This window comes from Arachis hypogaea, chromosome 20 (genome assembly GCF_003086295.3).
Source record: "Arachis hypogaea cultivar Tifrunner chromosome 20, arahy.Tifrunner.gnm2.J5K5, whole genome shotgun sequence".
Taxonomy (NCBI): Eukaryota; Viridiplantae; Streptophyta; class Magnoliopsida; order Fabales; family Fabaceae; genus Arachis; species Arachis hypogaea.
In genome coordinates, this window is record NC_092055.1 from 45,519,737 (window position 1) to 45,544,181 (window position 24,445).

Consider the following 24,445-nt stretch of genomic DNA (forward strand, 5'->3'; position numbering starts at 1 on the left):
CATTTGATGCTTATTGTAAAGAGCATGGTATAAGACATCAGAAAACTTGACGTGCGTAAAATTGCCGATTAAGAATTTATAGAGAAAATAGCGTTGTAAGTACAGTTCTTAACCGACAAAAATTCCGCTTATCAATTTAGAAGGGTTGTCACAAATTAAGAATAAAGTACTGGGAGTAGAATTCCCAGGTCGTCTCCCAACGAGTTGACAAAAGAGTGCTATTTCATTAGTCAGGAATTTTTCCGAGAAATTTTAGAGTTGGAGAACGGGAAATTAAAATAATTATGAATTAAAGCAATGAAATTTAACGAGAGAATTTATATAATTAAAATAAAAGCCTTGACCGGGAGAAGATTAATCGAAAGTTCTATCCTTGTTAGATTTTCTCAAGTGTAATAGTAAGAGGTTGTCGTTTTTACTTAGTTAACCCTTACCGAATAAAGGAAAGTCAAGTAATTGAGCAACTCTTATTCACAAGTCCTAATCCTCTCCTATGGAAGGACTAGCATTAGTGACTAGAGAATTGGCCAATAATTTCCAATTAAAATTAACACTTGAGTACTCCAACTCAAGGGTCTCCTATTAATCAACTCCCAAGTCAAGTTGGGAGTCTACTCCATTGATATGAATGGCATTTTCATAAACCATAAAAGAAGACATGATAAATTAAATAAAATAATAACTAAAATTAATTAAAGGTAAAAATAGTTCTTTGCATTAATAAATTCCAAAGCTATAAACATCCATATCTGAACAGGGTTAATAGGTGATTAAAAGAGTAAGGGAATAAGGAAACAAACTAGAATAATGGAAACTTCAACGGAGGTAGTGACTCTTCTCAATCTCCAAATCGAAAGCATAAAACTAGAAATCTATGAATGTGAAGAAAACCTAGAGGAAGTAGTAATTTTTCTCTAAGATTCAAACTAAAACTAAAAACTATGCGAATGTGAATGTGTCAATGTGTCAATGTGTGTTGAGTCCCTGCTTGTCCCCTAGCTCTAATCTATGTTTCTGGGCCGAAAACTGGGTCTAAACTCAGCCCAAAATTGCCCCCAGCATCTTTTACGTTTTCTGCACGTGGCGCATGTCACGTGTACGCGTCAGCCACGCGTACACGTCGATGGTCATCTTCGCGTGTCACGCGTACGCGTCAGGTACGCGCACGCGTCGCTGTGTAATCTCGCTTATCACGCGTACGCGTCAGGTACGTGCACGCATCGCTGTGAAAATCTCCAGATCACGCACACGCGTGAGGTATGCGTACGTGTCGATGCTCGCTGGTCATCTCCTTTGTTTCTTGTTTTCCTTCCATTTTTGCAAGCTTCCTCTTCATCCTTTAAGCCATTCCTGCCCTATACAGCCTAAAAACACTTAATGCACGGATCACGACATCAAATGGTAAAAAGAAAAATTAAAAATATACAATTTAAAGGCTTAGGAAGCAATTTTTCAATTATAGAACAAAGTTGGGAATGAATTGTAAAATCATGCAAATTATATGAATAAGTGTGCAAAGACTTGATAAAAACCACTCAATTTAGCACAAGATAAACCATAAAATAATGGTTTATCAATCTCTCTGCACTTAAACATTAGCATGTCCTCATGCTAAGCTCAAGGAGATCAAAAGAATAAATGGGGAAAAGTAAGACTCATGAAATGCAACCTATATATGAATGCAACTATATGCTAAGATGTTTCTATCTACTTGGTTAAAAGTAAACAAGTTCTTCAAGACAAAAATAAATCAAATTCCATTAATTTAAATCACACAATAAAAGACAGGTAAACTTGTAAGAAGATAGCTCATGAAAGCAGGGAACATAGAATCAAGCATTGAACCCTCACTGGTAGTGTATATGCACTCTAATGTCTCAAGTGTCTACGGTCAATCACTCTACTCTTCTCTAGTCATGCTTTCTAAAACTTTATTCTTCATTTAACCAATCAACAAATATTTAGTGTACAAATACAAACATCATGAGGTCTTTTCAAGGTTGTAATGGGGCTAAGGTAAGGGTGAGGATATATGTATGGCGAAGTGAGCTATAATATGAATCTTTGACTAACCTAAGCTCTCACCTAACATACACACACACTCTATGTAATTCTAAAATCATGCCTAGCTACCCATAATTTCACTTTTGTATATTTCACATACTCATGTATCAAATTTTCTTAAATTTCACCACATATGCATTGATCTTTTATTAAACTTAACGTTGGGGTAATTTTGTCCCCTATTTATTTATTTATTTATTTATTTATTTATTTATTTATTTATTTATTTATTTATTTATTTATATTATAATTTTTTTATTTTTTTATTTTTTGATGAACATGAAAGCAAACATAACATATCAATGCATATGGTTTTTCTGATCTCACATGAGTATGCACCCAAATTCCCAATACTTTTGTCAATAAAACACAATACAATTTCATCAACCCAAGTTCTCACAATTTCCCACACTTAATCGATACACAATCTCTATTTTAAGCTAACCAAAGATTCAATTAGGGTAATTAATTATTTTTCTGCTTAAGGCTAGTGATGTGGTAATATAAAGAACAAATAGGGATTAAAAGGCTCAAAGTGGCAAACAAGGATAATTGAAATGGTAGGCTATTTGGGATAAGTGAGCTAATAACAAATGATGGCCTCAATCATATGTATGCATGCAAATACACTAAACAATGGACATATAGAATGGAACAAGGCAAAGATTGAAATCATAAAGAAGAAAACACACAAGAATAAAAATCATGGTTAAATAATGTAACCATATAATTAAGCTCAAATTCTCATAGGTTGTGTGTTCTTAGCTATAATTCATGTTCCAAATTACAATCTTCAAACAAGTTTAACAAAAAAGTTTTAATTTAAATTAGTGAAATGCTATAAAAAGCGTCTTGAAAAAGAAATTTATTACTTCAACCAAGCAAAACATACATGCAAACAATTATTATCATGCAATCTATCCTATCTAACAAAAGAAAAACTCAAATGTTGGTGTTAAAAGAGAGAGAGATTACCTCCGAAAGTCAAGGACTGACCTCCCCACACTTAAGGCTTGGCACGGTCCTCCGTGCCATCAGTAAGGAGCAACGTAGGGTTGGAAGCATCGCCTCCACTGTCTGGTTTGCCCTGGCTTCCTATGCTACTGGATGAAGGAGAGTCCGGGATGTCCTTCTATTCTGGAGGTGGGTGAGTACCAACAATGAGCTCCTTCAGATAGTTGTATCGGCGCTTGTTGCGGCGCTCCAATTGGTCCATCCGCCGGTCTTGCCAGTCGAACCTTTCAAGGATCTAAAGGAACATCTGATGGGTAGATGGTACTTGTGGTGCGGGTGATGGTGGAGTAGAAGAAGGAGGAGTATCCAAAGATGGGCCTACAGGCCGGCTCGTAGAAGGACTGGTGGCCTGATGTACTTCCCATGTGGGACATACTGGTCGGCCCTAGGGATCATGACCTTCGTGTCTCTTACCCGATAGGACACATCTGCTGGAGAGACTAAATCTAAAACCAATGCAAGGAAAGGCAGGTTACTTGCTATCTGTACGTATCCCATGGCTTGCCGGATGTGTCGGGGCAGGTTGAGGGGTTGCTCTGTCAGGATGCACCAGATGAGGACAGCCATGTCCGCTGTGAAGGTGGACTCGTGAGTGCTCGGAAAGATATAGTGGGACATAATCTCTGCCCACACGCAAGCCTCCAAGGTAAGTGACTGGACTGAGATGCTCTTGGATTTTGACCGATGCGGCCCATAGATCCAGGTGCTGCCAAGTTGGGCTATAACTCCAAGGACTCTATCCCAGTTGAACTGATACATCTGGCGCTAAAGAGAGGCTTCTTGATATGCATCCAATCCCTCTGGGTTAGGTGGAAGATCCAGTGCTCGCTGTATGGCACTCTCGGAGACAGGGACTTGGTGCTGACGAACATAGACAGTCTGCAAGGTAGGCGAGTAGAAGTTGGAGTAGAATTCAACTACCCATGATAAGTTGGCCTCCCACGGCTGCCTCCTCAAAAATCTCCACTGTCTCCTCTTTATGCGGGGCTCCACAAAATCAACAAAGTGTGTTGGAATAATGAGTAGATGCTCATTATTGTAGTTTCTCTCGGCTGGGATGGAGAACATCTGTTCGCAGTAACGGTTAGTGAACCGTGTGGAGCCCCAGGAGAGAAAGGCTTTCTCTGATTCATCAACTTTAGTGATCCTCTTCACCCGCTTTGTTGGCGGCTTGACGCTGGTAGATGGTGGCGCCTTAGCCGGAGCTCTCTTGGTTCCTCTCCTTGCTGGTGTCTTATCAGTGGCCTTCTCTTTTTCTTTCTTGGTACCCATGCCTAAGGAAGAAGGAAAGAGGAAGATTGGTAAATATATATTACTAAAGAACCGGAAGGAAGAAATTCCAAGTAATAATGAATGCCAAAGAAAAGATAATAGCTTAAATACATGGTAGCTACAACATGTAGGTAAGACCTCAATTAAGAGCAAAAAGGCAATTCATATGAATTAGATGCAAGAGGGTAAATGCATGCAAGTACTAGGCATGAGAGGTATAACTCAAGCATCAAATATTAAATGTGTCAAATTAAAGAGCACTTGTATAATGACAATTGTGAATGATAATCCCAAATACACGTGGATTACCAAGGTTGTGAAAAAGAGGCATTCAAGTAAAAGAGTAAAAGAAAATAGGATTCAAAATGCCATAAGAGCTTTTTCACAAACACTTGGTGTGCAATGTGAAAATGGGAATGAAAATAATGAATCCAAATGTATATGAGAGCCAAAATTAAATGTCAATTGTCAAATCACTCCGCATAATATCCACAAGCTCAAGTATAATAAGGTACTACCCAAACAAAACTCCGATACCAACATAAAAATGCATGGAAAAAGAAAAGAATGAAAAAGAAACCATAAATAACTAAGCATGAAAGAAAAATTTAGAAGAAAGAAAAGTAATTATATGCAATAATTGAAAGAAGAATGAAAGAGTAAAGGGGAGGAAGAAAAGAACCTGATGTAGAAGATGGAAACGAGAAGAAGAAAGTAGTAGATAGTAAGAAGGAATAAGGAAGAAAGAAGGAAGAAGATGGAAGAAAGAATTAGGATTGAAAAAGAATTAGGATTGGGGGAGGGAATAATTGAAATCAGGCAGCATACTGGTTTAATTGTGCGTCGCATGAGACGCGTACGTGTACGGCACGCTGGTGCACGAAATTGTGATGTCCAGGCTCAAACAATCCCTGGTAATGGCTCCAAAGCTTGGTGCTTTGATCTTAATTCATAATTTGTCACAACTTCGATACAACTAACCAGCAAGTGCACTGGGTCGTCCAAGTAATACCTTACGTGAGTAAGGGTCGAATCCCACGGAGATTGTTGGTATGAAGCAAGCTATGGTCACCTTGTAAATCTCAGTCAGGCAGATATAAAGTGATAATGGTGTTTTCGAATATTATATAATAAAATAGGGATAGAGATACTTATGTAAATCATTGGTAGGAAAACATTAATTGATTATGTTATTTTCGAAAATTTGGTATAAAATTAAGAAAAAGATTTTTGAAAAATATTTTTGGAATTTTCGAAAATAACTAAGAATTTTGAAAAAGATTTGATTTTTGAAAAAGATTTTGAAAAAGATAAGATTTTCAAATTGAAAATTTGATTTGACTCATGAGAAACAATTTGATTTTTAAAAATTTTTGAAAAAGTCAATCCAAATTTTCGAATTTGATGAGAGAAAAAGGGAAAGATATTTTTTTGATTTTTTGAATTTTTATGATGAGAGAGAAAAACACAAAAAAAATGCAATGCATGAAATTTTTAGATCAAAACATGTGATGCATGCAAGAATGCTATGAATGTCAAGATGAACACCAAGAACACTTTGAATGTCATGATGAACATTAAGAACATATTTTTGAAAAATTTTTAATGCAAAGAAAACATGCAAGACACCAAACTTAGAATTCTTTAATGCTTAGACACTAAGAATTCAAGAATGCATATGATAAACATGAAAAGACACAAAACAAAAAATCATCAAGATCAAACAAGAAGACTTACCAAGAACAACTTGAAGATCATGAAGAACACTATGAATGCATGATATTTTCGAAAAAATGCAAGATACATATGCAAGTGACACCAAACTTATAATGTGACTCAAGATTCAAACAAGAAACAGAAAAATATTTTTGCTTTTTATGATTTTCTAATTTTTTTGGATTTTTCGAAAATTATATGAAAAAGAAAAAATAAGGATTCAAAAATTTTTAACATGAATTCCAGGAATCTTGCCATGTTAGTCTAAAGCTTCAGTCCAGGAATTAGACATGGCTCACTAGCCAGCCAAGCTTTCAATGAAAGCTCCAGTCCAAAACACTAGACATGGCCAATGGCCAGCCAAGCTTTAGCCTTTAACACGAGAGTATATTGCTCTTTGATAACAAATTGCAAGCCTCAGTCCAAATGAATTTAGACATGGCTTTACAGCCAGCCAGGCTTCACATGCTTCATGAAACACTAGAATTCATTCTTAAAAATTTTGAATAAAATTTTTGAAAACATTTTTATTATTTATTTTTATTTTTATTTTTTTTTCGAAAACAGATGAGAGATTTTTGAAAATATTTTTGAAATTTTTTTGAAAACAAAACGAAAAGAAAATTACCTAATCTGAGCAACAAGATGAGCCGTCAGTTGTCCATACACGAACAATCCCCGGCAACGGCGCCAAAAACTTGGTGCACGAAATTGTGATGTCCAGGCTCAAACAATCCCTGGTAATGGCTCCAAAGCTTGGTGCTTTGATCTTAATTCATAATTTGTCACAACTTCGATACAACTAACCAGCAAGTGCACTGGGTCGTCCAAGTAATACCTTACGTGAGTAAGGGTCGAATCCCACGGAGATTGTTGGTATGAAGCAAGCTATGGTCACCTTGTAAATCTCAGTCAGGCAGATATAAAGTGATAATGGTGTTTTCGAATATTATATAATAAAATAGGGATAGAGATACTTATGTAAATCATTGGTAGGAAAACATTAATTGATTATGTTATTTTCGAAAATTTGGTATAAAATTAAGAAAAAGATTTTTGAAAAATATTTTTGGAATTTTCGAAAATAACTAAGAATTTTGAAAAAGATTTGATTTTTGAAAAAGATTTTGAAAAAGATAAGATTTTCAAATTGAAAATTTGATTTGACTCATGAGAAACAATTTGATTTTTAAAAATTTTTGAAAAAGTCAATCCAAATTTTCGAATTTGATGAGAGAAAAAGGGAAAGATATTTTTTTGATTTTTTGAATTTTTATGATGAGAGAGAAAAACACAAAAAAAATGCAATGCATGAAATTTTTAGATCAAAACATGTGATGCATGCAAGAATGCTATGAATGTCAAGATGAACACCAAGAACACTTTGAATGTCATGATGAACATTAAGAACATATTTTTGAAAAATTTTTAATGCAAAGAAAACATGCAAGACACCAAACTTAGAATTCTTTAATGCTTAGACACTAAGAATTCAAGAATGCATATGATAAACATGAAAAGACACAAAACAAAAAATCATCAAGATCAAACAAGAAGACTTACCAAGAACAACTTGAAGATCATGAAGAACACTATGAATGCATGATATTTTCGAAAAAATGCAAGATACATATGCAAGTGACACCAAACTTATAATGTGACTCAAGATTCAAACAAGAAACAGAAAAATATTTTTGCTTTTTATGATTTTCTAATTTTTTTGGATTTTTCGAAAATTATATGAAAAAGAAAAAATAAGGATTCAAAAATTTTTAACATGAATTCCAGGAATCTTGCCATGTTAGTCTAAAGCTTCAGTCCAGGAATTAGACATGGCTCACTAGCCAGCCAAGCTTTCAATGAAAGCTCCAGTCCAAAACACTAGACATGGCCAATGGCCAGCCAAGCTTTAGCCTTTAACACGAGAGTATATTGCTCTTTGATAACAAATTGCAAGCCTCAGTCCAAATGAATTTAGACATGGCTTTACAGCCAGCCAGGCTTCACATGCTTCATGAAACACTAGAATTCATTCTTAAAAATTTTGAATAAAATTTTTGAAAACATTTTTATTATTTATTTTTATTTTTATTTTTTTTTCGAAAACAGATGAGAGATTTTTGAAAATATTTTTGAAATTTTTTTGAAAACAAAACGAAAAGAAAATTACCTAATCTGAGCAACAAGATGAGCCGTCAGTTGTCCATACACGAACAATCCCCGGCAACGGCGCCAAAAACTTGGTGCACGAAATTGTGATGTCCAGGCTCAAACAATCCCTGGTAATGGCTCCAAAGCTTGGTGCTTTGATCTTAATTCATAATTTGTCACAACTTCGATACAACTAACCAGCAAGTGCACTGGGTCGTCCAAGTAATACCTTACGTGAGTAAGGGTCGAATCCCACGGAGATTGTTGGTATGAAGCAAGCTATGGTCACCTTGTAAATCTCAGTCAGGCAGATATAAAGTGATAATGGTGTTTTCGAATATTATATAATAAAATAGGGATAGAGATACTTATGTAAATCATTGGTAGGAATTTCAGATAAGCGAATGGAGATGCTTTTCGTTCCTCTGAACCTCTGCTTTCCTGCTATCTTCATCCAATCAGTCTTACTCCTTTTCATGGCTGGCTTTATGCAAGGGCATCACCGTTGTCAGTGGCTACATCCCCTCCTCTCAGTGAATAATATGCTCACGCACCCTATCACGGCACGGCTATTCATCTGTCGGTTCCCGATCATGCTGGAATAGGATTCACCCTCCTTTTGCGTCTGTCACTAACGCCCAGCACTCGCGAGTTTGAAGCTCGTCACAGTCATTCAATCATTGAATCCTACTCAGAATACCACAGACAAGGTTTAGACCTTCCGGATTCTCTTGAATGCCGCCATCATTCTAGCTTACGCCACGAAGATTCTGGTTAGGAGATCTAAGAGATACTCATTCTAGCTTAATTCATGTAGAACAGAAGTGTTTGTCAGGCACGCGTTCATAAGGGGGAAGGATGATGAGCGTCACACATAATCATCACCTTCATCACGTTCTTGGGTGCGAATGGATATCTTAGAAGCGAAATAAGAAGAATTGAATAGAAAACAGTAGTACTTTGCATTAATCTTTGAGGAACAGCAGAGCTCCACACCTTAATCTATGGAGTGTAGAAACTCTACCGTTGAAAATATATAAGTGAAAGGTCCAGGCATGGCTGAGATGGCCAACCCCCATGGTCTAAGAACAATGCGTTCAAAAGATGGTCAAAAAGACTAGTAAAAGGTCCTATTTATAATAAACTAGTCACTAGGGTTTACATGAGTAAGTAATTGATGCATAAATCCACTTCCTGGGCCCACTTGGTGTGTGTTTGGGCTGAGCTTGAGTGTTGCACGTTCAGAGGCCATTTGTGGAGTTGAACGCCAGTTTCTGTGCCAGTTTGGGCGTTCAGCTCTGGTTTTGGATCCTTTTCTGGCGCTGGACGCCAGATTTGGGCAGAAGGCTGGCGTTGAACGCCAGTTTACGTCGTCTATTCTTAGCCAAAGTATGGACTATTATATATTGCTGGAAAGCCCTGGATGTCTACTTTCCAACGCAATTGGAAGCGCGCCATTTCGAGTTCTGTAGCTCCAGAAAATCCACTTTGAGTGCAGGGAGGTCAGAATCCAACAGCATCAGCAGTCCTTTTTCAATCTCTGAATCTGATTTTTGCTCAAGTCCCTCAATTTCAGCCAGAAAATACCTGAAATCACAGAAAAACACACAAACTCATAGTAAAGTCCAGAAATGTGAATTTAACATAAAAACTAATGAAAACATCCCTAAAAGTAACTAGATCCTACTAAAAACATACTAAAAACAATGTCAAAAAGCGTATAAATTATCCGCTCATCACAACACCAAACTTAAATTTTTGCTTGTCCCCAAGCAACTGAAAATCAAATAGGATAAAAAGAAGAGAATATACTACAAATTCCAAACTATCAATGAAACAGAGCTTCAATCATATGAGCGGGACTTATAGCTTTTTGCCTCTTGAATAGTTTTGGCATCTCACTTTATCCATTGAGGTTCAGAATGATTGGCATCTATAGGAACTTCAGATTTCGAATAGTGTTATTGACTCTCCTAGTTCAGTATGATGATTCTTGAACACAGCTTCTTTATGAGTCTTGGCCGTGGCCCTAAGCACTTTGTTTTCCAGTATTACCACCGGATACATCAATGCCACAGACACATAATTGGGTGAACCTTTTCAGATTGTGACTCAGCTTTGCTAGAGTCCCCAATTAGAGGTGTCCAGGGTTCTTAAGCACACTCTTTTTTTTTTTTTTTTGCTTTGGACCTTGACTTTAACCGCTCAGTCTCAAGTTTTCACTTGACACTTACACGCCACAAGCACATGGTTAGGGACAGCTTGGTTTAGCCGCTTAGACCAGGATTTTATTCCTTTAGGCCCTCCTATCCACTGATGCTCAAAGCCTTGGGATCCTTTTTAATTGCCCTTGCCTTTTGGTTTTAAGGGTTATTGGCTTTTTCTGCTTGCTTTTTCTTTTTCTTTTTTTTTTCGCCTATTTTTTTCTTTTTTCTTCTTTTTTTTTTTTTCTGCAAGCTTTGTTCTTTGCTGCTTTTTCTTGCTTCAAGAATCATTTTTATGATTTTTCAGATTATCAAATAACATGTCTCCTAGTCATCATTCTTTCAAGAGCCAACATATTTAACATTCTTAAACAGCAACTTCAAAAGACATATGCACTGTTCAAGCATACATTCAGAAAACAAGAAGCATTGTCACCACATCAATATAATTAAGCTAAGTTCAAGGATAAATTCGAAACTCATGTACTTCTTGTTCTTTTGAATTAAAATATTTTTCTTTTAAGAGAGGTGATGGATTCATAGGACATTCATATCTTTAAGACATAGCTACTACTAACTACTAATGATCATGTAATGAAGGCACAAACATAGATAAGCACATAATATAGAAAACAAAAAACAGAGAAGGCAAGAACAAGGAATGAATCCACCTTAGTGATGGTGGCGTTTCCTTCTTGAGGAACCAATGATGTCCTTGAGCTCTTCTATGTCTCTTCCTTGTCTTTGTTGCTCCTCCCTCATTGCTTTTTGATCTTCTCTTATTTCATGGAGCATGATGGAGTGCTCTTGATGTTCCACCCTTAGTTGTCCCATATTGGAACTCAATTCTCCTAGGGAGGTGTTGATTTGCTCCCAATAATTTTGTGGAGGAAAGTGCATTTGAGGCATCTCAGGGATCTCATGGAAGTGAGCTTCTTGCGCCTCTTGAGCTCCATGACTGGGCTCTCTTGCTTGCTCCATCTTTTTCTTAGTGATGGGCTTGTCCTCTTTGATGAGGTTATCTTCCTCTATGTCAATCCCAGCCGAATTGCATAGGTGGCAAATGAGGTGAGGAAAGGCTAACCTTGCCATAGTGGAGGACTTGTCAGCCACCTTGTAGAGTTCTTGAGGTATAATCTCATGAACTTCCACCTCTTCTCCAATCATGATGCTATGGATCATGATGGCCCGGTCTATAGTAACTTCAGACCGGTTGCTAGTGGGAATGATTGAGCATTGAATAAACTCCAACCATCCTCTAGCTATAGGCTTGAGGTCCAATCTTCTTAGTTGAACCGGCTTGCCTTTGGAGTCAACCTTCCATTGAACTCCTTCTACACATATGTCCATAAGGACTTGGTCCAACCTTTGATCAAAGTTGACTCTCCTTGTGTAGGGGCGTGCGTTCTCTTCCATGTATGGCAAGTTGAACGCCAACCTCACATTTTCCGGACTAAAATCTAAGTATTTCCCCCGAACCATTGTAACATAGTTCTTTGGATCCGGGTTCTTACTTTGATCATGGTTCTTGGTGATCCATGCATTAGCATAGAACTCTTGAACCATTAGGATGCCGACTTGTTGGATGGGATTTGTTAGAACTTCCCAACCTCTTCTTTGAATTTCATGTCGGATCTCTGGATACTCATTTCTTTTGAGTTTAAAAGGGACCTCAGGGATCACCTTCTTCTTGGCCACAACATCATAGAAGTGGTCTTGATGGGCTTTAGAGATGAATCTTTCCATCTCCCATGACTCGGATGTGGAAGCTTTTGTCTTCCCTTTCCCTCTTCTAGAGGATTCTCCGGTCTTAGATGCCATCAATGGTAATGGAAAAACAAAAAAGCTATGCTTTTACCACACCAAACTTAGAATATTGCTCGCCCTCGAGCAATAAACAAAAGAATAGAAGAAGAAGAAGAAGAAATATGGAGAGGGAGAGGGAATTGTGGTTTCGGCCAAGAGGAGTGTAGAGGTATGTGTTGTGTGAATTTGAAGAAGAATGGAGGGCTTTATATAGGGAAGGGAAGGGGGAAAGGTTTCGGCCATATGGGTGGGTTTGGGTGGGAAATTGGTTTTGAATTTTGAAGGTAGGTGGAGTTTATGAGGTAGGTTTATTGGGAAGAGTGGGTGGATGTGAGTGGTGAAGAGGTGATGGGGAAGAGAGTTTGAGGTGATTGGTGAAGGGTTTTTGGGTAAGAGTGTTTATGGGGTTGTGTGAAAGAGAGTGGTGAGAAGAAGTGAGTGGAGGTAGGTGGGGATCCTGTGGGGTCTACAGATCCTGAGTGGATCCTGTGTGGTCCACAGATCCTGAGGTGTTCAAGGAATTACATCCCTGCACCCATTAGGCATGTAAAAATGCCTTTGTACCCAACTCTGGGCATTCAGCGCCAGGTTGGTGGCCATTTTGGGCGTTCAACGCCCATTTGTGTGCCATTTCTGGCGTTGAACGCCAGAACCATGCCTGTTCTGGCGTTCAGCGCCCAGAAGCTGCCCATTTTGGGCGTTCAGCGCCAGAACCATGCTCTGTTCTGGCGCTGAACGCCAGACAGATGCTCCTCCAGGGTGTGATTTTTCTTCTGCTGTCTTTGATTCCGTTTTCAATTTTTATATTTATTTTGTGACTCCACATGATCATGAACCTAAGAAAACATGAAAAACAACAATAAAAATAAGAATTAGATAAACATTGGGTTGCCTCCCAACAAGCGCTTCTTTAATGTCAATAGCTTGACAGTGGGCTCTCATGGAGCCTCACAGATGTGCAGAGCTTTATTGAGACTCTCCAACACCAAACTTAGAGTTTGGATATGGGAGTTCAACACCAAACTTAGAGTTTGGTTGTGGCCTCCCAACACCAAACTTAGAGTTTGACTGTGGGGGCTCTGGTTGACTCTGCTTGGAGAGAAGCTTTTTCTGCTTCCTCTCCATGGTTGCAGAGGGAGATCCTTGAGTTTTGAATACAAGGGAGTTCTCATTCCATTGAAGGACTATTTCACCTCTGTCAACATCAATCACAGCTCTTGCTGTGGCCAGGAAAGGTCTTCCTAGGATGATGGATTCATCCTCTTCCTTTCCAGTATCCAGGACTATGAAATCAGCAGGAATGTAAAGGCCCTCAACCTTTACTAATACATCTTCTACTTGTCCATAAGCCTGTTTTCTTGAGCTGTCTGCCATCTCTAGTGAGATTTTAGCAGCTTGCACCCCATAGATTCCCAGTTTCTCTATTACAGAGAGGGGCATGAGGTTTATTCCTGAACCAAGGTCACACAGAGCCTTAAAGATCATGGTGCCTATGGTACATGGTATTATGAACTTTCCAGGATCCTGTCTCTTCTGAGGCAATGTCAGTTGATCCAGATCACTTAGTTCATTGATGAACAAGGGAGTTTCAACTTCCCAAGCATCAATGCCAAATAATTTGGCATTCAGCTTCATGATTGCACCAAGAAACTTGGCAGTTTGCTCTTCAGTGACATCCTCATTCTCTTCAGAAGAGGAATACTCATCAGAGCTCATGGAGGGCATAAGGAGGTTCAATGGAATCTCTATGGTCGCTAGATGAGCCTCAGAGTCCTTTGGTTCCTCAGAGGGAAGCTCCTTATTGACCACTGGACGTCCCAGGAGGTCTTCCTCCTTGGGATTCACGTCCTCTCCTCTCCTCACAGGTTCGACCATGGCACTTATGTCAATGGCCTTGCACTTTCCTTTTGGGTTCTCTTCTGTATTGCTTGGGAGAGTACTAGGAGGGATTTCAGTGATCCTTTTACTCAGCTGGCCCACTTGTGCTTCCAGATTTCTAATGGAAGATCTTGTTTCATTCATGAAACTTACAGTGGCCTTGGATAGATCAGAGACTAGATTTGCTAAATTAGAAGCATTTTGTTCAGAGTTCTCTGTCTGTTGCTGAGTTGATGATGGAAAGGGCTTGCTATTGCTGAACCTGTTTCTTCCACCATTATTAAAGCCTTGTTGAGGCTTTTGATCCTTCCATGAGAAATTTGGATGATTTCTCCATGTTGAGTTATAGGTGTTTCCATAAGGTTCACCTAAGTAGTTCACCTCTGCTATTGCAGGGTTCTCAGGATCATAGGCTTCTTCTTCAGAAGATGCCTCTTGAGTACTGTTGGATGCAGCTTGCATTCCATGCAGACTCTGAGAAATCATATTGACTTGCTGAGTCAATATTTTGTTCTGAGCCAATATGGCATTCAGAGTATCAACTTCAAGAACTCCCTTCTTCATAGGCGTCCCATTACTCACAGGATTCCTTTCAGAAGTGTACATGAACTGGTTATTAGCAACCATGTCAATGAGTTCTTGAGCTTCTGCAGGCGTTTTCTTTAGGTGAATGGATCCACCTGCAGAAGTGTCCAGTGACATCTTTGATAGCTCAGATAAACCATCATAGAATATATCCAGGATGGTCCATTCTGAAAGCATGTCAGAAGGACACTTTTTGGTCAACTGTTTGTATCTTTCCCAAGCTTCATAGAGGGATTCACCTTCTTTCTGTCTGAAGGTTTGAACATCAGCTCTAAGCTTGCTCAGCTTTTGAGGAGGAAAGTACTTGGCTAAGAAAGCCGTGACCAGCTTATCCCAGGAGTTCAGGCTGTCTTTGGGTTGAGAATCCAACCATAATCTAGCTCTGTCTCTTACAGCAAAAGGGAAAAGCATGAGCCTGTAGACTTCAGGATCTACTCCATTAGTCTTAACAGTATCACATATCTGCAAGAATTCAGTCAAGAACTGAAAAGGATCTTCAGATGAAAGTCCATGAAACTTGCAGTTCTGCTGCATTAGAGAAACTAATTGAGGTTTCAGCTCAAAGTTGTTTGCTCTAATGGTAGGAATGGAGATGCTTCTTCCATGTAAATTGGAATTAGGTGCAGTAAAGTCACCAAGCATCTTCCTTACATTATTATTATTTTCGGCTGCCATCTCCTTTTCCTGTTCGAAAATTTCTGAAAGGTTATCTCTGGATTGTTGTATTTTAGCTTCTCTTAATTTTCTCTTCAGAGTCCTTTCAGGTTCTGGATCTGCTTCCACAGGAATGTTCTTATCCTTGCTCCTGCTCATATGACAAAGAAGAAGGCACAGAAAAATAATAATAATAATAGAGATCCTTTATACCACAGTATAGGGATCCCTTTGTGAGTGGAAGAAAAGAGGGGGAGACAAAGAATCTGATGTAAAGGAAGAAACACAACTGTACGGATGGAAGAGATGTGAGATGAGATGTTAGGATATGAATGAATAAATAGAATAGGATGGGGGAGGGATAATTTTCGAAAATTATTTTGAAAAAGAGTTAGTGATTTTTGAAAAATGGTTTTTGAAAAATGTTAGAAATTTTCGAAAAATTTTTAAAATTTAAAAATAAAAATAATTAGTTAATAAAAAAGAAATTTTTGAAAAAGAGGGAAGATATTTTCGAAAATTAGAGAGAGAGAGAGTTAGTTAGGTAGTTTTGAAAAAGTTAAGAAACAACCAAAAAGTTAGTTAGTTAGTTGAAACAAATTTTGAAAAGATAAGAAGTTAGGAAGTTAGAAAAGATATTTTGAAAAGATATTTTTGAAAAAGATAAGATAAGAAGATATTTTTGAAAAGATATGATAGAGATTAGTTTTTGAAAAAGATTTGATTTTTAAAATCACAATTAATGACTTGATTCATAAGAAATCACAAGATATGATTCTAGAACTTAAAGTTTGAATCTTTCTTAACAAGCAAGTAACAAACTTCAAATTTTTGAATCAAAACATTAATTGATTATGTTATTTTCGAAAATTTGGTATAAAATTAAGAAAAAGATTTTTGAAAAATATTTTTGGAATTTTCGAAAATAACTAAGAATTTTGAAAAAGATTTGATTTTTGAAAAAGATTTTGAAAAAGATAAGATTTTCAAATTGAAAATTTGATTTGACTCATGAGAAACAATTTGATTTTTAAAAATTTTTGAAAAAGTCAATCCAAATTTTCGAATTTGATGAGAGAAAAAGGGAAAGATATTTTTTTGATTTTTTGAATTTTTATGATGAGAGAGAAAAACACAAAAAACAGAAAAATGTGACACCAAACTTATAATGTGACTCAAGACTCAAACAAGAAACAGAAAAATATTTTTGCTTTTTATGATTTTCTAATTTTTTTGGATTTTTCGAAAATTATATGAAAAAGAAAAAATAAGGATTCAAAAATTTTTAACATGAATTCCAGGAATCTTGCCATGTTAGTCTAAAGCTTCAGTCCAGGAATTAGACATGGCTCACTAGCCAGCCAAGCTTTCAATGAAAGCTCCAGTCCAAAACACTAGACATGGCCAATGGCCAGCCAAGCTTTAGCCTTTAACACGAGAGTATATTGCTCTTTGATAACAAATTGCAAGCCTCAGTCCAAATGAATTTAGACATGGCTTTACAGCCAGCCAGGCTTCACATGCTTCATGAAACACTAGAATTCATTCTTAAAAATTTTGAATAAAATTTTTGAAAACATTTTTATTATTTATTTTTATTTTTATTTTTTTTTCGAAAACAGATGAGAGATTTTTGAAAATATTTTTGAAATTTTTTTGAAAACAAAACGAAAAGAAAATTACCTAATCTGAGCAACAAGATGAGCCGTCAGTTGTCCATACACGAACAATCCCCGGCAACGGCGCCAAAAACTTGGTGCACGAAATTGTGATGTCCAGGCTCAAACAATCCCTGGTAATGGCTCCAAAGCTTGGTGCTTTGATCTTAATTCATAATTTGTCACAACTTCGATACAACTAACCAACAAGTGCACTGGGTCGTCCAAGTAATACCTTACGTGAGTAAGGGTCGAATCCCACGGAGATTGTTGGTATGAAGCAAGCTATGGTCACCTTGTAAATCTCAGTCAGGCAGATATAAAGTGATAATGGTGTTTTCGAATATTATATAATAAAATAGGGATAGAGATACTTATGTAAATCATTGGTAGGAATTTCAGATAAGCGAATGGAGATGCTTTTCGTTCCTCTGAACCTCTGCTTTCCTACTATCTTCATCCAATCAGTCTTACTCCTTTCCATGGCTGGCTTTATGCAAGGGCATCACCGTTGTCAGTGGCTACATCCCCTCCTCTCAGTGAATAATATGCTCACGCACCCTATCACGGCACGGCTATTCATCTGTCGGTTCCCGATCATGCTGGAATAGGATTCACCCTCCTTTTGCGTCTGTCACTAACGCCCAGCACTCGCGAGTTTGAAGCTCGTCACAGTCATTCAATCATTGAATCCTACTCAGAATACCACAGACAAGGTTTAGACCTTCCGGATTCTCTTGAATGCCGCCATCATTCTAGCTTACGCCACGAAGATTCTGGTTAGGAGATCTAAGAGATACTAATTCTAGCTTAATTCATGTAGAACAGAAGTGTTTGTCAGGCACGCGTTCATAAGGGGGAAGGATGATGAGCGTCACACATAATCATCACCTTCATCACGTTCTTGGGTGCGAATGGATATATTAGAAGCGAAATAAGAAGAATTGAATAGAAAACAGTAGTACTTTGCATTAATCTTTGAGGAACAGCAGAGCTCCACACCTTAATCTATGGAGTGTAGAAACTCTACCATTGAAAATACATAAGTGAAAGGTCCAGGCATGGCCGAGATGGCCAGCCCCCATGGTCTAAGAACAATGCGTTCAAAAGATGGTCAAAAAGATTAGTAAAAGGTCCTATTTATAATAAACTAGTCATTAGGGTTTACATGAGTAAGTAATTGATGCATAAATCCACTTCCTGGGCCCACTTGGTGTGTGTTTGGGCTGAGCCTGAGTGTTGCACGTGCAGAGGCCATTTGTGGAGTTGAACGCCAGTTTCTGTGCCAATTTGGGCATTCAGCTCTGGTTTTGGATCCTTTTCTGGCGCTGGACGTCAGATTTGGGCAGAAGGCTGGCGTTGAACGCCAGTTTACGTCGTCTATTCTTGGCCAAAGTATGGACTATTATATATTGCTGGAAAGCCCTGGATGTCTACTTTCCAACGCAATTGAAAGCGCGCCATTTCGAGTTCTGTAGCTCCAGAAAATCCACTTTGAGTGAAGGGAGGTCAGAATCCAACAGCATCAGCAGTCCTTTTTCAACCTCTGAATCTGATTTTTGCTCAAGTCCCTCAATTTCAGCCAGAAAATACCTGAAATCACAGAAAAACACACAAACTCATAGTAAAGTCCAGAAATGTGAATTTAACATAAAAACTAATGAAAACATCCCTAAAAGTAACTAGATCCTACTAAAAACATACTAAAAACAATGTCAAAAAGCGTATAAATTATCCGCTCATCACACGCGTACGCGTGGGTTGCGCAAATTTGAGAGTGACACGTAGGCGTCTGGCATGCGTACGCGTGACATGGGATTGTGCCAATCGTGCGAAGGCATCTCCGCGTACACACAACTCTCGGGTGCATTCTGGGTTGGGGCCATAATTACATACGACGCGTTCGCGTTAGGCACGCGCACGCGTGGATGGCCATGAAGCGAAAATGATGCGCACGCGTCAGGGACGCGTACACGTGATGGAGTTTGTGCTTCTAGCACAGTTCCAGCCCCACACCAACACCACTCTCTGGCCAAACCTCCATTTTCGCCGATTTCCAGGGTCACGCGTACGCGTGGTTGTGTTTGTGCGCAAAGCACGCTTCCAGCGCCACACCCGTGCAACTCTCTGTTCAACTCCTTGGTGGTGCGAATTCACACATGACGCGCACGCGTCAGGGACGCTTGCGCGTCACACACCCTTTTTTTTATACAGAATGCATAATATAGAATGCAGATGATTATGCAGAAATTATGAAGAATACTGTGAAAAACAAAATAAAATAAAACTAAGAATGAAAAGGGATGATCATACCATGGTGGGTTGTCTCCCACCCATCACTTTGCTTTTACGTCCTTAAGTTGGACGGTCCATAAGCTCAGTTTGCTTCTGTTGGTGGATCCTCCAAGAGGAAGACCTCTATCTCTTTATTGTCCTTCATCTTCTCACCATGATACAGCTTTAAGCGATGTTTATTGACCTTGATGAATTTGGAACTTGAAGGATGACTCAGGTGGAAGACTCTGTATGGCTCTGCCTTTTCCACTCTATAGGGACCTTCCCATCTTGATCTCAGCTTGCCTGACATGAGCCTCAATCTGGAGTTGTAAAGGAGAACCAGCTCCCAGGTCTGAACTCTCTTCTCTTGATATGCTTGTCATGCACAGCCTTCACCTTCTCTTTGTATAGCCCGGAGTTGTCATAAGCTTCCAGTCGAATGTTCTCCAATTCTGCTAGTTGCAGCTTCCTTTCAGCACCAGCCATCTTAAATCCCATGTTGCATTCCCTTACAGCGCAGAAAGCCTTGTGTTCTACCTCTACTGGGAGGTGACAAGCCTTTCCGTATACTAGGTGGAAGGGACTCATCCCAATGGGTGTCTTGTACGCTGTCCGATAAGCCCAAAGCGCATCTACAAGCCTGGTGCTCCAGTCCTTCCTATGAGGCTTGACAATCTTCTCCAGTATGCGCTTTATCTCTCTGTTAGACACCTCGTCTTGTCCATTGGTCTGGGGATGGTAAGCTGTTGATACCTTGTACACAATGCCATATTTCTTCAGTAGACCTGTTAATCTCCTGTTACAAAAGTGAGTGCCTTGATCACTCACGATTGCTCGTGGTGATCCAAAGCGACAGATAATATGATTTCTAACAAAGGAGACAACAATGTTAGCATCATCAGTACAGGTAGAAATTACTTCCACCCATTTAGAAACATAATCCACAGCTAACAATATATATAAGAAACCACTAGAGTTTGGAAATGGACCCATGAAGTCAATGCCCCAAACATAAAAAATTTCACAAAATATCATAAGTTGTTGGGGCATCTCATCCCTCTTGGATATATTCCCAAATTTTGGCATGGGGAACAATATTTACAGAAGACAGTAGCATCCTTAAAAAGAGTGGGCCACCAGAACCCACAGTCTAAAATTTTTCTAGCTGTTCTTTGAGGACCAAAATGTCCACCACTCTCAGAGGAGTGGCAGGCTTCTAAAATTGACTGGAATTCTGATTGAGGCACACACCTTCTAATTATCTGGTCAGCACCATACCTCTATAAATATGGGTCATCCCATATATAATATTTGGACTCGCTTTTCAGCTTGTCCTTTTCATGCTTAGTAAAATTGGGAGGCAAGGTATGACTAACTAAATAATTAACTATAGGTGCATACCAAGGAACTACCTCAGATATTGCATGCAAGCTATCAAATGGAAAAGTATCATTGATAGGAGTGGAGTCATTCTTAATGTGCTCTAGGTGACTCAAGTGGTCCGCCACTAAATTCTGGGAACCACTCCTATCTTTGATTTCTAAATCAAATTCTTGCAGCAACAATATCTAACGTATTCACCTTGATTTGGACTCTTTTTTAGCTAATAAATATTTTAGATCTGCATGGTCTGAGTATACTACCACTTTAATACCAAGTAAATAGGCTCAAAATTTATCCAGAGCAAAAACAATAGTCAGAAGCTCTTTTTCAGTGGTAGTATAATTAGACTAAGCCGCGTCTAAGGTCTTAGAAGCATAAGCAATTATAAAAGGCTCCTTACCTTCGCGCTGAGCCAGCGCCGCTCCTACTACGTGGTTGGAGGCATCACACATAATCTCAAATGGCTGGCTCCAATCTGGTCCTCTCACAATCGGAGCTTGAGTCAAGGCGATCTTCAGTTTATCAAATGCTTCTATGCAGTCCTCACTCAGCTCGAACTCAACATCCTTCTGCAGCAGCATGGATAAAGGCAATGCTACCTTACTGAAGTCCTTGATAAATCTCCGGTAGAAACCTGCATGACCAAGGAATCAACGGACTTCCCTCACGGAGGAGGGGTAAGATAAACTAGAAATGACACTTACCTTTGCTGGATCTACAGAAATACCAGTATTAGAAACAACGTGTCCTAAAATAATACCTTGTTTTACCATAAAATGACATTTTTCAAAATTGAATACAAGGTTTGAACTAACACACCTGTCTAATACTCTAGCTAAACTATCCAAGCAAAGGTTAAATGAATCGCCATACACACTAAAGTCATCCAGGAAAACTTCCATACAGCTCTCAATAAGATCTGAGAAAATACTCATCATGCATCTTTGGAAAGTAGCCGGTGCATTACATAAGCCAAAAGGCATCCTCTTGTATGCATACGTTCCAAAGGGACATGTACAAGTAGTTTTCTCCTGATCTTCAGGAGCTATATGAATTTGAAAATAACCAATGTAACCATCTAGAAAACAGTAGTGTGATTTACCTGACAGGCGATCAAGCATTTGATCAATGAATGGTAGGGGATAGTGATCCTTACGAGTAGCCTGGTTGAGTCACCTATAATCAATGCATACCCTCCAAGAATTCTGCACTCTAGTTGCTATGAGCTCTCCATGCTCATTCTTTACTGTTGTGACTCCAGACTTCTTGGGCACCACTTGTACTGGGCTGACCCATTCGCTATCTGAGATTGGATAGATGATATCAGCTTCAAGCAATTTGGTTACTTCCTTCTTGAAAACTTCTAGAATTGTGGGGTTCAGCCGCCTTTGAGGTTGACGGACAGGCCTTGCTCCCTCTTCTAAAAATATCCGATGCTCACAAACTTGAGGGCTGATGCCGACTATATCCGCCAAGCTCCACCCAATCGCTGTCTTGTGTCTTCTCAGCACACTAAGCAGCTGCTCCTCCTATTGGAAAGTGAGTTTCCTTGCAATAATAACTGGGAGCTTCTGATTATTCTCAAGGTAAGCATACTTGAGGTGGGGTGGAAGGGGCTTCAACTCCATTTTCTGCTCATGGCTAGGCACTTGATCCTTTGGAGCTAGTGATGGTGGCAAGGTGTCTTCATCTTATTCAGGGGGCTTTCCCACACTTGCACCTTGCTCCATGTGCCTCTCTTCTACTTCTTCTTGGTGAACTGCAGCTACATTTTCATCAATGATGTCTCACTGGAAGACGGAATGATCTTCCGGAGGATGCTTCATAGCTTCATCCAGGTTGAAACTCACTGCTCTGCCATCTATTTCAAAAGAGTAAGTTCCTGAGAAGGCATCCAATTTAAACCTTGAAGTCTTCAGAAATGGCCTTCTAAGTAGGATGGATGATGGTCTTCCTGAGTCATTAGGGGGCATCTCCAATATGTAGAAGTCAATAGGGAATGTGAGCCCCTTAATGCTCACCAGCACGTCCTCAGCAATTCCTACCACCGAGATTATACTTTTATCTGCCAAAACAAAATGTGCTGCTGACCTTTTTAAGGGAGGGAGCCTTAAGGCATCATATACAGATAATGGCATAATACTCACACACGCGCCTAAATCACACATGCAGTCAGAAAATTTTACACCCTCTATAGTAATAGTAACCATGCATGGACCTGGATCACTATATTTTTTTGGTATATCACCCATTAAAGTAGAAATAGAGCTACCTAGAGGAATAGTTTCTAAATCCTGTATTTTATCTTTATTCATGCATAAATATTTTAGAAACTTAGCATACTTAGGTACCTGGCGAATGGCATCAAAAAGGGGAATAGTTACCTCAACCTTTTTGAAGATCTCTACCATCTTGGGATCTAGCTCCATCTACTTTCTGGATTTCCTAGCAAGGTGTGAAAATGGAATGAAAATGGCTTCTCTTATAACTTCATCTTCTTTTGGTACTCCATTCTTTAGTTGAGCTACTTCTTCTTCAACTATGTCTTGTGCTTCCTCCTCTTCTTCAACATCATCTACCTCAACAATGTCTTCAACTTGGATATCTTCATTTGAGCTTGGCTCCTCATGACTCTTCTCTTGCAGTGTGATTCCGGACCTCAAAGTAATGCCATTGATTCCACCTTTGGGGTTGGATAAAGATTGAGAAGAAAGTACACTGGAGCTTGAAGGTTGATTGTTGGGGGTAATTAGTGAATCTATCCGGGAGATGAGAGCTTGTATGATGGAGCTAAGACCATTTATGGAAGAGTTAATTGTATTCTAAATGTCTTGTTGTCCTTGCGTAATTGAGCGAAGTATCTCATCATTAGAGGAAGAAGAGAGGTAAGTGATTTGAGGGGCCTGTTGTTGGTTGTTCTGAGGTGCTTGGGACTGCCTTTGGTGAGGTGCTCTGTAAGGCTAGTTTTGGTTCTACTGTCTATTGTTGTTGTTGTTGTTATTCCACCTCTGATTTCCACTGTTGTCTCTGCCTCCTCGGTTGTAGTTGTCTCTCCATCCTTGGTTGGAATTATCTCTCCACCCCTGGTTGGAATTGTCTCTCCAGCCTTGGTTGGAGTTATCTTGCCAACCTTGATTGTAGTTTCCACCTTGGTTATAATTGTCACCTTGTTAATAGTATCCTTGATTCGGGCAGTCATAGAAATTATGAGTAGCTGCCAAGGTGTTGTCTTCTTGTTGGAGCTGCGGTCACTCATAAGTGTAATGAGTATAGCAGGCACATATTCTGCACACTCTCTGAGGAACCAACTGTTGACACTGTTGTTGTGGGGGAGGCTGAGGTTGTTGTTGATTCAGCTGTAGCTGCTTCAGTATGTTGGTCATCTCTCCCAGAGTCTGTGTGAGAGCAGCAGTCTCACTACTAGAGGAAACCTCCGCGATAGCCTTGGGATGGTTGTTCCTGTGCCTGACATTCCGGGTAGACTCAGCTAGATCGGTGATCAATTGCCATGCTTCTGTCGCCATCTTGTACTTCTTCAGAGAGCCATTACTTGCAGCATCTAATGTAGTCTTATCCTGAGGCTTCATGCCTTGTGTGAAGTAGCTAATCAACACTAACTGGTCAATCTTGTGGTGGGAACATGAGTCTAGGAGATTCCTGAAGCGTTCTCAATACTCATAAAGAGTCTCTGAATTGCCTTGAATAATGCAGGAAATTTCTTTCCTCAGTCTGTCTGTAACTTCAGCTGGAAAGTACTTGTCCAGAAATTCCCTTCTGAGCAGA

General features: G+C 39.1%; 1 non-coding gene across 1 annotated transcript; it reads left to right on the plus strand.

The window, feature by feature from the left end:
- Positions 1 to 14,861: 14,861 nt before the first annotated feature.
- LOC112787361 (small nucleolar RNA R71) lies at positions 14,862 to 14,969 on the plus strand. The gene has a single exon (XR_003194779.1). It is a non-coding gene; the product is annotated as a small nucleolar RNA R71 (small nucleolar RNA).
- Positions 14,970 to 24,445: the final 9,476 nt, after the last annotated feature.